Source organism: Girardinichthys multiradiatus, chromosome 6 (assembly GCF_021462225.1).
Source record: "Girardinichthys multiradiatus isolate DD_20200921_A chromosome 6, DD_fGirMul_XY1, whole genome shotgun sequence".
Classification (NCBI taxonomy): domain Eukaryota; kingdom Metazoa; phylum Chordata; class Actinopteri; order Cyprinodontiformes; family Goodeidae; genus Girardinichthys; species Girardinichthys multiradiatus.
The window spans coordinates 1,233,032-1,247,289 of record NC_061799.1 but is presented as its reverse complement, the minus strand read 5'-3'; the positions used below and the strand labels follow the sequence as shown (position 1 = coordinate 1,247,289).

General features: G+C 39.3%; 1 long non-coding RNA gene across 1 annotated transcript; it reads left to right on the top strand.

Annotated features, from left to right (window-relative positions):
• The first annotated feature begins 615 nt into the window (after window positions 1–615).
• Window positions 616–12,285, top strand: LOC124870540. The gene is made up of 3 exons (XR_007038800.1): window positions 616–829; window positions 909–1,515; window positions 11,869–12,285. It is a non-coding gene; the product is annotated as an uncharacterized LOC124870540 (long non-coding RNA).
• The last annotated feature ends 1,973 nt before the right edge of the window (window positions 12,286–14,258 follow it).

Here is a 14,258-nt window from a genome sequence, read left to right as displayed (position 1 = left end):
TATTTTTATTTTTCCAAGTACTGGCCCAATGTTTGCTCTAAGCATATTGTTATAATCAGAGGTTATTTGTATACCTAAGTGTTTAAGACTACTTGAGGACCACCAAAATGTCCACTGTTTAAACAATGTAGAGGGAGGGCATGATGAGCGGCTGAGATCTCGCGAGAGTTGTGCATAAGTAATATGGCGTTATACTGGTAAAGAAACACAACAAAACTCAGGTAAAACAAGCCAATAAATTCAAGCCGAACATAAAAACGTGTAAAATACTAACCACTGTCTCATATTTTCCCAATAAAACAAACTGGACAAAAAAACCTTGGACAGCCTGGAGAGCTACGTGGACAAATTGTTGGGGTCTGGGAAACTTGTTGCCTGCTGCTTACTGAGCTCAGTCAATAGATGGCGCCTGAGCTCCTTGTGGAGGTGTGCGGCAGGTGTCGCTTGTCATCAATCAAGTCCTGAGGTTTAAAAGGAGAGCAGTCAGCCCTATATCGCCTGAGTGTTTGCCAATAGCGGTAACTAACTGGACAAGTTAAGCTTGCTTTTCGACTCTTAGTGTTTCCAAGAATTTACGTTGTTGTGTACTCCTTCTCAGGTCTTCCTGATCCTGGCTCCAGTCTTGGTGTCGTTTCTCTAACAAGATCCAAGTACCTCTGATTCCAAGCTTCCTCGCTTACTAAGCTTACTAAGCTTACTAATCCAAACTTGTGTTCATCCAAGTCTTTCATCTGAGGACTTCAAGTCCTACCTGAACAAACAAACATCCACCAACCTCCCAGGCTCCACATCGTCTCCCCTCTCTGGCGACTTCCTCCAGCTCCATTCTGTAAGCAAGCAATATCTTCAGATTTCTAAATTCATCTCAGTACCATTCATCCACTTACCTGTTCTCTCTCTCCATACAGCTGGTGTGTTTCCAGTTCCGGATCTGTTCCCAGACGTCTCTGTTTAAGGAAAATAAACTGTCTAACCTTTTTCTGTCTCGTGAGTGTTATCTGCATGTGGACCAAGTCAGTTAAAGCTACCATGACACAAATGTTTTGATAACATTGTAATGGGCAAGCCACAAAAATGTCCACCCATGGCCACACCAACATCAAAACGCACCCGTTCAGAGTGCTAAGCCAGCACCTCCACTATCTCTCCAGAGAAAAGCTACGCCGATGTCCTGGACTCTATGGACAAGAAGCTAACAAGTCTGGATGCTCGTCTTGCCATGGTGGAAGTTCTCCACAGGGAATTTCAACCTCTGAGGGAGTCTCTGGAGTTTAGCCAGGAACAATTTGCATCTGTCACAGCTGAGAAACAAATGCTGTGGGATGGCATGAAAACACTTACCTATGGAATGACGCAGCTGTCCGTAGAAAATAAAAAGATGAAGGAGACCATCCTGGACATACAGGCATGCAGTACACCCTTGTCTTCTCTGGCATACCAGAACGTACAGAGGAGGATGCTGAATTCACAGTCATCAAAATTCCCCAACATCAGCTGAAATTCCCAAGTGACAAGGTAAAAAACATCACTTTCCGTGTTCACCGGCTCGGAGGTAAGAAGCTGATCACAACCGACCTCGGACAATTGTAGCAAGCATTATAAGCAAAAAGAGCAGGTCAGAAGTTGGGGCAGAGAGCTGCGGGAACGAACTTCAGCGTTAATGACCAGTTCCCAAAGGACATCCTTGATTGGAGTCGAGTTTTATTCCCAATCAGGAAGAAATATTTCACCGAAGGCACCAGAGGTACAGTGGCTGTAGATAAACTTTGTCAATGATCAGTTGTTCAGGGACAGGGAGATCACTCCGTGGCTTTATCAGAAGCAACAGCAGGTTAATCTAAAACATGTAACACTGGTTAGATACCCACTTTGGATGGAGCTGCTCTTCTTTCTAGGAATCTGGCCGAATTTATTAGTTCTCCAAAACTCTGACAACCCAGGGTTCAGACCAGGAAGCAGGGTTGTAGTTTAACACTCCTCTCTGCAGCTTCTGTACTGCTACCCACCTATTACCCTATTAAGACAGTGTCTCGCCCACGGCCAAAAATAAATAGATTAACAAATCATCTAAAACGAGGAAGTCAGGAAAATCTAATAAAAATAAACACAACTCAGACCGAAAAGAAAAATAAAACAATTAAATGTGGCTTACTGAACATAAGATCTCTCTCTTCAAAGACATTGCTAGTTTGTGACCTGATTTGTGACAATCAGATTGATTTACTTTGCCTCACAGAAACCTGGCTGCAGCAAGAGGATTATGTTACTATAAATGAGTCAACTCCTAGTAATTATTTAAATTTTCACATTCCTCGAAAGACTGGACGAGGAGGAGGAGTAGCAACCATCTTTCAGTCAGATTTATTGATTAGTCCCAGACCAATCAATAGCTACAACTCTTTTGAATATTTAATCCTTAGTTTTCCTCATCCAAATTGCAAAGCACTAAAACCTCTTCTGTTTGTTGTTTTGTACCGTCCACCAGGCCCTTACTCTCAATTTTTAGATCAGTTTTCAGACCTTTTATCTGATTTAGTGTTAAATACAGATAAAGTTATTATAGTGGGGGATTTTAACATTCATGTAGACGCTGAAAGTGATAGCCTAAATATAGCGTTTAATGCTATCTTAGACTGATTGGCTTTGCTCAAAACATTAACAAACCTACCCACCTTTGTCTTCATTCTCTGGACCTTGTGCTGACATATGACACTGAGTGTAAAGACATAACAATATTATCTCATAACCCTGTCCTGTCTGACCATTTCTTAATAACCGTTGAGTTTAATTTAACCGAGTACTCCACACCTGAAAGAAAATTTCATTATAGTAGATCATTATCAGGCGATGTTGTAACAACCTTTAAAGAATCTGTTCCACTTTTAATTTCCTCATTATCACTGAAAAGCACAGTGGAGGGCAATAATTCTGTTTCTGCGCCTTCACAAATTGATTATTTTGTTCATAGTGTTTCTTCATCATTGCGTGATGCATTAGACAATGAGAAAAACTCAATCCCCTCAAATTACAGTCTAAAATATACAGGACACTGTCTAATATAGACAAATCAATTTCCCTTCCTATGACAAAATGGGAGATGGACTTATCAGTCAGAGCAGAGTGCATTGACTGAGGTAGGGAACCCGCCTCGAACGCATTACTATTAACCTCAAGCAATAAGGGGCTCAACACATCTTCAAATGCTCTATAAATCCAGCGGTAGCCCATCTAATCCCAGAGCCTTATTTAGTGGCATATCTAAATAGAGATTTCCTCACGATCAAACAGAAATTTGTGGCAAATTTAGATCAGTGAAAAATGTTTCAAATTTTTGTTCATCTAAATCACTTTCTGAAGAATAAAGGTTATTGTAGAAAGCTTGAAATCCATCATTTATCTTCCTAGATTAAGTTAAAATGGTGTCCTCAGATTTTTGTATACCTGGAATATGATTCCTACTGTTTAACTGTTTGAGACAATATGCTAAAAGCTGGCCTGGCTTCTCACCCATTTCCCAGTATGTCTGATTTAAGCGAAATAGACGCATTCTGCCTTTTTATTATACAGTGTGTTTAACCTATATTTAACTGTGATAATTTAATTTAATACAGACATGTCCTTAATGTGAGAATGCAAGGTCTCTAATTTTCTTAGCTCAGTCTCCAGCGCACTGGTACTTGTATTGGCAGCCTTCTTCTTAAAAGTTGAAAAAAAAGAGATAATCCTCCCTCTCGAATATGCTTTCATAGCATCCCACCAAATAGTGAATGTAGTGTCCTCTGGATTATTTGACTGCTTAAAAATTTTTATTTTATCCCTAATCCTTTTAACAAATGTTGTGTCCCGAAGCAAGGACACATTCAAGCGCCATCTACGGCTTTTAGAGGTCTGTGAGATGTTTTTCAGGCAAAGAAAAATATGTGCATCATTCGAGATTATTATGTTACCAATACTTGAGTCTACAGAATTATTCATTAATGCTTCTGATACAAGAAAGTAGTCAATTCTAGTATAAACATTATGGGGAGAGGATAAAAAGGAATATTCCCTGCTGTCTGGATGCATTATCTGCCAAATATCCTGCAGGCCCAAGTCAGAAGCCAACTGCCTTATGGCAACTGCAGACTTGCTCTCTGTGCAGCATCTTCGAAGCACAATCAATCGAGATCTCGGTCCAGTATTTGGTTGAAGTCCCCACCCACTATTATTTGTGTCCTTTTTAAAACAAACAGAACCTTTGATAAATTATGAAAAAAAATCAGGTCTGTCTGCATTGGGAGCATAAACATTGCACAAAATCACTGGTGTGTCTAGCATCTGTCCATGAACCAAAAGGTATCTACCCTCTTGGTCCACCATTACTTTTGTCTCATTGAAGTTCAATGCCTTATGAACTAAAATTGACACCTCTCTGCTTTTACCTGTTTCAGGGCTAGAGAAAACCTTCACCACCCAGGGGCATTTAAGTTTTAGGGATTCTAACTTGCACATATGTGTTTTTTGAATAAAAGTTATTTTAGGACGACTTTAAATAGGTTAAAACCTTCTTAGTGACATTATTCAGTCCTTTAACATTCCAGCTGGCTATTTCCAGATCCATCTTATTAGTCATAATTTGATGTTGATATTAAACTTGGGGCATAATAAACATATACATACATCTGGCAGAGTGGTCTGATGTGGAAATAAACAACCCAACAAACACATAAACCAAATACACACAAAAACAAACTACAAGCAATCCCAGCAAGAAAAACAGCTGGAAATAGAAAAAACAAAATAAAGACAAGAGAAAACCCCAGTGTGATGATCACAAGCACTCAATTTAGTAACCCAACACCTTACAATTATGATTCCACGAGTAGAACTTAAATTTGTTAGCTGATATTATTTATAAAGAAGACCTCTTTACATTGAAAATAGAACATAAAATGTATAAAAGCACACTCACATAAACTTTTCACACTGCCATTTGTGTCAAGAGCGACCCCATGTGACCCCAGTATGAACTTTTCTACACCTTTCAAAATCACACTAACCTACTCCACAGCCCAGGAAGAGTACGAGTCAGAGCTGGAACCTTTGACCCGAGGTCACTTTTCCCAACTTTATTAAAAGGGTGGTTTTTAAACACAGATAGACCACAACATGCCGTCAACGCTTATGCATTTTGATCCTTTTATTGATGGTATTTTAAAGGTATATGTTTGACTTTAAAGGAATGGTAAAAAGCTATAAGCTTCTTTTCTTAGCTTCAACCGCTAACGGCTAAGGTAACATGTAACTTATGACCGCCATCTTATGAGCCTATGAAGAATCATTTATCCAGAAAGGTTGTTAGTTTCCAATCTAGGAAAATATTATTTCCCCTAATATTATTTTACTAAATTTGATAGCTAATTAAACACCACTGAGACTTATTTACTTCTGTCAGTGTACCCCAGGGCAGATGTGGCTAATGTAGCTTACCACTGTCAGTGTGTGAATGTGTGTATGAATGGGTGGATGACTGAATGCAGTGTGAAGCGCTTTGGGGACTTGACAAAGCTCCATACAAGTACAGGCCATTTACCATTTACCCAGAAAGGTTTGGTTTTTATTCAAAATAATATTTCCTTAAATAATATTGCACTAAATAAAGGCAGCTAATTAAACACCATAGAGAATTAGTCATCCAGGTGGGATGACCAAGGTTTGTCTTATCCAGCAATTCTTTAAAAGATTATTTTATTGAAATAATGTTTTATCTGATCTTGCATTGTTTGAAGGTATACCAATTATTGCCTAAGTTAGTTCCAAGACTAACTTCCTAAATATAAGCCTTGGTTCTCAAACATAAACCACACTGAATGGTAATGTTGTATGACTTTACTGGAATCTGTCAGACAGATAAGATTTAAACCTGCCTAGCGCTGTTCCCCTGATCCCTACAGCATATTTTAGCCTTTCTAAGAGAATATTATGATCGACTGTATCAAATGGAGCACTGAGATATAACAGAACCACAACAGACACAAGTCCATTATCTGAGGCCATAAGAATATCATTAGTGACTTTCAGCAGAGCTGTTTCAGTGCTATGATGAGCTCTGAAACCTGACTGAAACTCTTCAAACAGGTCATTGCTGTATAAATGTTCACACATTTGATTAGCAACTATTTTCTCAAGAATTTTAGATAAGAATGGAAGATTGGATATAGGTCTGTAATTTTGTAAGTCATCTCGATCAAGCGAAGGTTTCTTAAGTAAAGGTTTAATTACAGCTACCTTAAAAGCCTGTGGTACAAATCCATTTACTAAGGATAGATTAATCATATCTAAAATGGGGCTGGTAATCAGAGGGAACACTTCCTTAAATAATTTGGTCAGGATTGGGTCTAACATACAAGTTGAAGGTTTAGATGAAGCTAATATTTCTGATAACTCAGGAAGCTCCGCAGGATCAAAACAGTCCAAATACAGATCAGGTTCTACAGTTACTTCCAATGTTGTCTCACTTGCTGAGGATGAAGTAATCATCTTCGGGAGTATGTAAAAGATTTTATTTTTTATAGAATCAATTTTATTTTTGAAAAATCCCATAAAGTCATGACTGCTGAGAGCTAAGGGAATGGATGGCTCAACAGAGCTATGACTGTGCAAGATTAGCAACTGTACTAAAGAGAAACCTAGGATTATTCTTGTTCTCTTCTATTAATAATGAGAAATAAGCTGTTCTGACTTGGTGAAGTGTCTTTTTATACAACAGTAGACTATTTTTCCAGATTAAGTAGGAATCCTCTAGGTGTGTAGAGTGCCATTTTCTCTCACATTTTCTAACATTGTGCTTTAAAGTACGCAGCTCTGAATTAAACCAGGGAGCCAACCTCATATGAATAATTACCTTCTTTTTCAAGGAGGCTGCATTGTGTAATGCACCACGCAATGATGAAGTAACACTATGAACAAGAGAATCCATTTGTGAAGGGAAAGAAACAAAATTATTGCCCTCCACTGTGTTTTTCTGTGATGATGAGGAAATCAAAAGTGGAACAGATTCTTTAGAGGTTGTTACAGCATTTTCTGATAATGATCTACTATAATGAAATTTTCTTTCAGGTGTGGCGTACTCGGTTAAATTAAACTCAAAGGTTATTAAAGTCAAGTAAAGTTTATTTATATAGCGCTTCTCAGCAATAAGGCGTTCAAGGTGCTGTGCATAAGGAAAAACATTACAATGATACAGATAATCAAACAACAGAGGAAATTTAAAAAAATAAAAAATAAAATAAAGAGAATAGAATGATGGATAAGAAAATGAAAGGAAAATTGGACTGAAACGTAACTAATAATGTTTAGATGACCCAGTCAAAGGCCACTCTAAACAAATAAGTTTTTAATCTTGATTTAAAGCAACTTAGGCTTTCGGTGCTTTTACAGTTTTCTGGGAGTTTATTCCAGATTAGTGGAGCATAAGAACTAAAGCTGTTTCTCCATGTTTGGTTCTGGTTCCGCAGAGTAGATTTGAGCCAGAAGACCTGAGAGGTCTGGGTGGTTGATACACTGACAACAAGTCTGTAATGTATTTTGGTGCTAAGCCATTCAGTGATTTATAGACTAACAAAAGTGTCACGGTGTGACATTTTGGACTTTGTTTTATGGTTTCTTGTGATGGTTTATTTTGTCTAGACGTTTCTATTATGTTTATTAGTTTGTTTTGCTCCCTCTACCGCCTCCTGGTGTGTTGTTGTTTTCCTCCCTCATTAAGTTTTCTTATGGTTGTTTCCTTATTACTTTGTATGGTTCTATTATTATGATTAGTCTCTATATTATGGTTCTTTGTTCTCCTGGATTCTTTAGCTCCTCTTTTAGTATCTCTGTGTTTATTTATGGTTTGGTTTTTTTTTTTCACCTTGCACTCTTCTTGTTTTTGTAGTCTATGTTTTCCGTTCCTCCTTGTTGTTATTCCCTTTCTGTGTTTTATTCTGTTCTGTGTAGCTTAGTTCTTTATGTTTAGTTTCTCGTGTTCCAGTTCTGCTTCCTGTTAGGTCAGCTTGAGTTATTGTTTACTTTTATTCTAGTCCTCTGCTTCATTCTCAGTTTGTTCTTTCAGTGTTTGTTTGTTTACTTGTAGTCAGGGTTTCTTTATGGTTTCCTTTTGCTTAGGCCTTAGGTTCTTGTTATTCTTCTGTTCTTTCCAGTTCCTCTGTTTCCTTTACCTCTTGGTTATTCTAGATTTTTTATGTTTTGGTTATTTTATCTTAGTACTGTATTTTCCGCACTATAAGGCGCACCGGATTATAAGGCGCACCTTCAATGAATGGCCTATTTTAGAACTTTTTTCATATATAGGGCGCACCGGATTATAAGGCGCATAGAATAGAAGCTACTGCAGTCAAACGTTTGACTGGGGTTGCGTTATGCATCCACTAGATGGAGCTGTGCTAAAGAGAATGTCAACAAAACAGTCAGATAAGTCAGTCAGTCAAACTTTATTAATACACTACAAACCAGCGTTCTGATAACTCCATTCACTCTCATGGTAAGGTCTCCTCTACATAGAATTCTATTGAATAGAGCCAACCGCACGTTAGGAATGCATTGGAGTCTATGAAGTTGAAGTTGAAATCAAACGTTAGTTAAAACGTGAAAGGGAACTTTTCCCTGATTCAGTAAACACGTAAAAGAAACAGTTTGATGCACTAAATCAAACGTTAGTACTATTAACCTTTCCTGTTTCTGTCCCCTGACCGTAGTCTGATGACACAGGGGAGACGCTTTCTCCAGGGCCGAAGTTACTAGTTTCCTCGGGGTTAACTCCCTCACTCATACGTTGCTGAGTTGAGCATGAAGAAACAGCATCAAAACACTGAGTTGTGGACGAGATTCGGGGTTCTTTTTAATGACTTTGCAGCACGTAAAAACACAGGGCTTACAGACTCATACACCGCTGCTCCGGTCGCCGTCTCTACCCACCCCACACACACAATAATACCGACGTCACTCCTTCACTCTTGATTCTCAGCTACGGCAGCACGCAGCGCCACCTCTGTCCGGAGGAGTAATGTCAACATCTTCCATACACACACACGAAACATACACCCCACACACTGAGCTTCTAATCACATATAGTTCAGGCAATTCCTGCAACAGTACATTCAAACGTTATACACACACAAGTGGTGTTGGACTAGGAGTAAGCACAGTACAGGTGTTTACCGCTATTACTTCGGCGACACCCCTGACTACGGTAGCCGTAATGCTGCAAGCGGTGCGGCTTTGTAGTTTACCAGTCGTACTGAAACATTTTGACAGAGCGCCGTGTACAACCAGTATGGATCAACCAATTAACCAATTGATCCATATATAAGGCGCTCCGGATTACAAGGCGCACTGTCATTTTTTGAAAAAATTAAAGGTTTTTAAGTGCGCCTTATAGTGCGGAAAATACGGTATATTGTTCTGCTTACGTCTTTGTTTCTCTTTATTGTTTATTGTTTCCACCTGTCCCTTCTGCCTCCTTGCCACACCTGTTCCCTGCTTCTTGATTACCCGCCTTTGTTTTCGTTCAGTATATTAGTTAGTTTGGTTCTTGTGTTCAAGGCTGGTTTGTTGCGTCACCTTCCCTGTGCCAAGTTCCCTTTGTTTCTTGTGCTCTGTTAGACCTGGACTCCTAAACTCTCTGTTTTCATCCTGCCTGCCTACCTGTGAGTTTAGCCTTTGTTTTGATTTAAATAAATCATCAATCTGCCTCGCCATGCCGACTCCTCGCCTGCATCTGCACTTTGGTCCACAACAAAAATCTCAACATATGACAAAACGTATTTTAAAGTCTATTCTCTGTGCTACAGGCAGCCAGTGTAGGGACTTTAGAACCGGGCTGATGTGCTCCACTTTCTTAGTTCTAGTCAGGACGCGGACAGCAGCGTTCTGGATCAACTGCAGCTGTCTGATCAACTTTTTAGGCAGACCTGTGAAGACACCGTTGCAGTAATCAATTCTACTAAAGATGAATGCATGAATTAGTTTTTCAAGGTCCTGCTGAGACATTAGTCCTTTAATCCTGGAGATGTTCTTTAGGTGAAAGAAGGCCGACGTTGTTACTGTCTTTATGTGCCTAAAAAATGGTTAGACAGGACAGGGTTATGAGAAAATATTGTTATGTCTCTACACTGAATACCATATGTCAGCATAAGGTCCAGAGAATGAAGACAAAGGTGGGTAGGTTTGTTAATGTTTTGAGCAAAACCAATTGGGTCTAAGATAGCATTAAAGGCTATATTTAGGCTAACTCTTTCAATGTCAACATGAATGTTAAAATCCCCCACTATAATAACCTTATCTGTATTTAACACTAAATCAGTTAAAAGGTCTGAAACTGATCTAAAAATTGAGAGTAAGGGCCTGGTAGACGGTATAAAACGACTAACAGAAGTGGTTTTAGTGCTTTGCAATTTGGATGAGGAAAACTAAGGATTAAATATTCAAAAGAGTTGTAGCTATTGATTGGTCTGGGACTAATCAATAAATCTGACTGAAAGATGGTTGCTACTCCTCCTCGCCCAGTATTTCGAGGAATGTGAAAATTTAAATAATTAGTAGGAGTTGACTCATTTATAGTAACATCATCCTCTTGCTGCAGCCAGGTTTCTGTGAGGCAAAATAAATCAATCTGATTGTCACAAATCAGGTCACTAACTAGCAAAGTCTTTGAAGAGTGAGATCTTATGTTCAGTAAGCCACATTTAATTGTTTTTTTTTTTTCTTTTCAGTCTGAGTTGTTTATTTTTATAAGATTTTCATGATTTCCTCCTTTTACATTGTTTTTTAATCTCGCCTCCAAAGCTACAAAAATGCTACATTTATTACACGTCCCATTATCACTAAAGGAGGCAGAGGAGTAACTGAAGATCTGACACAGAGGGCAGGAGAGAGGGGGAGACTCAGAGAGAGAAACAGCAGATCGGGTAGCCATGGTGGAGCTAAAGCTAACGCTAAGCTAGCGACCCCTTACCACTACGAGAAAAATCATGTAAGACACGGAGAGTCCCCAAACGTTAAATGCAGCAACAGACAGTATGTGTTTTAACATGCTTATGTATTAGAACAAGTGAGAGATATCACATTAGAGAGAAATCAGATCAAACGAGAGAGCCTTCACACACCAAACAATCCACCGAGTGCAACAGTGAAAACATGAAGTGACAAATACGCCTTACCAAGCCTTCATAGCATCAGCAATCTAGTCCATGCATTTGTTACTTCAAGGCTGGACTATTGTAATTCTTTACTATCAGGATGTCCACAAAATGCAGTTAAAAGCCTTCAGCTGATTCAAAATGCTGCAGCAAGAGTTCTGATGAAAATTAAAAAGAGAGATCATATTTCTCCTATTTTAGCTTCCCTTCATTGGCTCCCTGTTAAATCCAGAATAGAATTTAAAATTATCCTCCTCACATATAAAGCCCTTAATGATCTAGCTCCATCATACATCAGAGATCTGATTGGTCCATATATTCCTAACAGAGCACTTCGTTCTCATACTGCAGGTTTACTGGTGGTTCCTAGAGTCTAGAAGTAGAATGGGAGGCAGATCCTTTAGTTATCAGGCTCCTCTCCTGTGGAACCAGCTCCCAGTTTTAGTCCGTGAGGCAGAAACCCTGTCTACTTTTAAGGCTAGGCTTAAAACTTTCCTTTTTGATAAAGCTCATAGTTAGAGTGGCTTAGGTTATCCTGAGCTATCTGTGTAGTTATGCTGCTATAGGCTTAGGCTGCTGGAGGACATAATGACCACTTTTACTTTCTCTGCTACATTCGCATACTACTCTCTTTGCATTATTTGCTGTTATTTAAGCTTTTAACTTTGTTCTCTCTCTTTTCTCTTCCTAGAAGCTACACCTGGCCTGACTCTGTGTATACCTGTGACACCTTCCTGGAGGGGGACATCGTCCAAGCTTCTGCTGCCAACAACTTAATGCTCACCTTCTTCCAATGATACACGTGGCCCTGTCTTTCAGTGTTTATCCCTATTTTCTCATAGACAAAGCAACTGACTGACCTTTTACTGTGACTAACTGTATGTGCTCTCTCTCAAACTCTAAACTTGAAAACTGGCTCAGTTTATCTGTTTTTTTTTCCTAGATGAAACCGCTAAAGAAGCTACATCAATTAACATTATACCTGTATGAACCCTTCTCTTTTCCAGTGGTTATAATCAGTCTGACAGAAAGTGGAACCCCCAATCCTTGTGGTTTTTAGTATAACAATGGCCACCAGTGGGCTCTACATGGACAATTCTTATCAGTTTATTATTTTACTTAGTACCCCTACACATAGCCCATTTTAAAATGGCTAAACATTAACACTCAGTAGTTTAATCTAACCTGCCCAACAACCCTACACCATTCCAAACCCTTTGTGCAGTGCCTTGAGACGACATGTGTTGTGAATTGGTGCTATATAAATAAAACTGAATTGAATTGAACTTTGGATTCCTATGAATGTTAAAAAAGAACATAAACTGTGCATCAACTAAACTACCTCAAAATGTTTAGAAAAAGAAAACAATGGCCAGTTTAATGAATAATGCTTTGATAATCATTGCCCTCTCAAGCAATGTTTAGAAGGCTAATGAACTATCAAGCATAGATGTACTGTATTCATTTAAGAGCAAAATCTTAGATGCCTCAGTGTTGTTTGATTAAAAGCATTGGATGCCAAATGTTGCATTGTACACCTGGATCATAATTGCTTTTTGTAGCACTATTTGTTTCGCTTGCAAATTAGCGGCAGGAAGGAAAGTAAAACACTTTCAGTTTAGCCCAGGCAGGGTGTCACCTCAATTAACACAAAAGGCACTTTCTAAAATTTCCATCACACATTCAGCTATCATTTCATTTCAAGCAGACAAACTTTCCTGTAATCTTTTAAAATGGCCAAGACCAATAGTTATCCAGTTCTGAGTAGGTTTTACTTTGACTGGCCCATATTTTTTCTGTGTAGGTTTTACTTTGACTGGCCCATGTTTTTTCTGTGTAGGTTTTACTTTGACTGGCCCATGTTTTTTCTGTTTTTTTCATCAGGGGCTCCTATAGCTATTTTGCTAAAGTTATGATAATCATCAAAGTGGGATAGTCTCTACAAAGGAATAATACTTTGACTCCTGGTGGTTGTGGAGGATACTGTTTTTGTCAAGAAATGTCATTAAAAAAAGGCAAATGCAAAGCTAATGGCACCTGAAGCGATGGGCAACAGTGAAGCCTCTGGGAATTATGACTACGCTAATCCGGGGGCTAACACTGCACGTGAGGAGCCTACCCATGGCAGCCAAGAGGTACTGATGGCAATAATTTTTCTGAATGCCGAGCTGAAGCAAATAAAGACAGACATTTGCAATATCCTGCAAGGGGATATTGCAGCACTGAGGGCTGAAAATGACATGGCTATCTCCACTTTACGAAGAGAAATAGAAAAACACAATGACCAATTTTATATGTCAAACTTGTGGTAACATTAGAGACAAATGTTGTACAACATTCAGGCCAAGCGCAACTACTGACAGAAAAATTCATAGACTCGGAAGGGCATGCAAAGAGCCAGAATTGGTTAGCCAGGGTACCAGAAGGTAAAGAAAACGGACAGTGAGTGAGTGATTTTGTGGCAAAACTGTTGCAAACCGCATTAAATATGAATGAAGCACCGGTGTTGAACTGAGCCCACAGAGCCCCGTGGGCAAACCATGAGAGGCCCCCCACTCCCCACTATACCTGATTGGGTCTTAAGAGGCACACCCTGCACTTCAAAAGATCTCTGTCGCTTTAGAAGGCACAGGCTGCTCTGACCCTTTTCTGTAACGAGCATCAATGTTTGGACTCCAGTCCAGTTTATTATTCAGATGAACACCCAGGTACTTGTAAGAGTCCCCTGTCTCAACGTCAGTTCCCTGGATGCTTACTGGTGTCAGTGTAGTCGGTCTGTGCCTGCAGAAATCCACCACAAAATCTTGTGTCCACTATCTGTACTCTGAGTTGTCCTCACCTGTGATGAGCCCGACAATGGCAGAGTCAACAGAGAACTTTTGTGGATAGCAACCTAAGGATGGGTTGATGGAGAAGTCTGCAGTATTTAGTGTGAACAGCAACGGTGCCAGCAATGGCCCTCTTCTTCTCCTAATGAAAAGCCTTTATTTAAGGGTTTATATAGGGCTTGTCATTGGAGAAACACATTACCTTCATGAGGGGCACAGTGTTGTCCCAACAGAAGTTAATGTCTTCTATTCT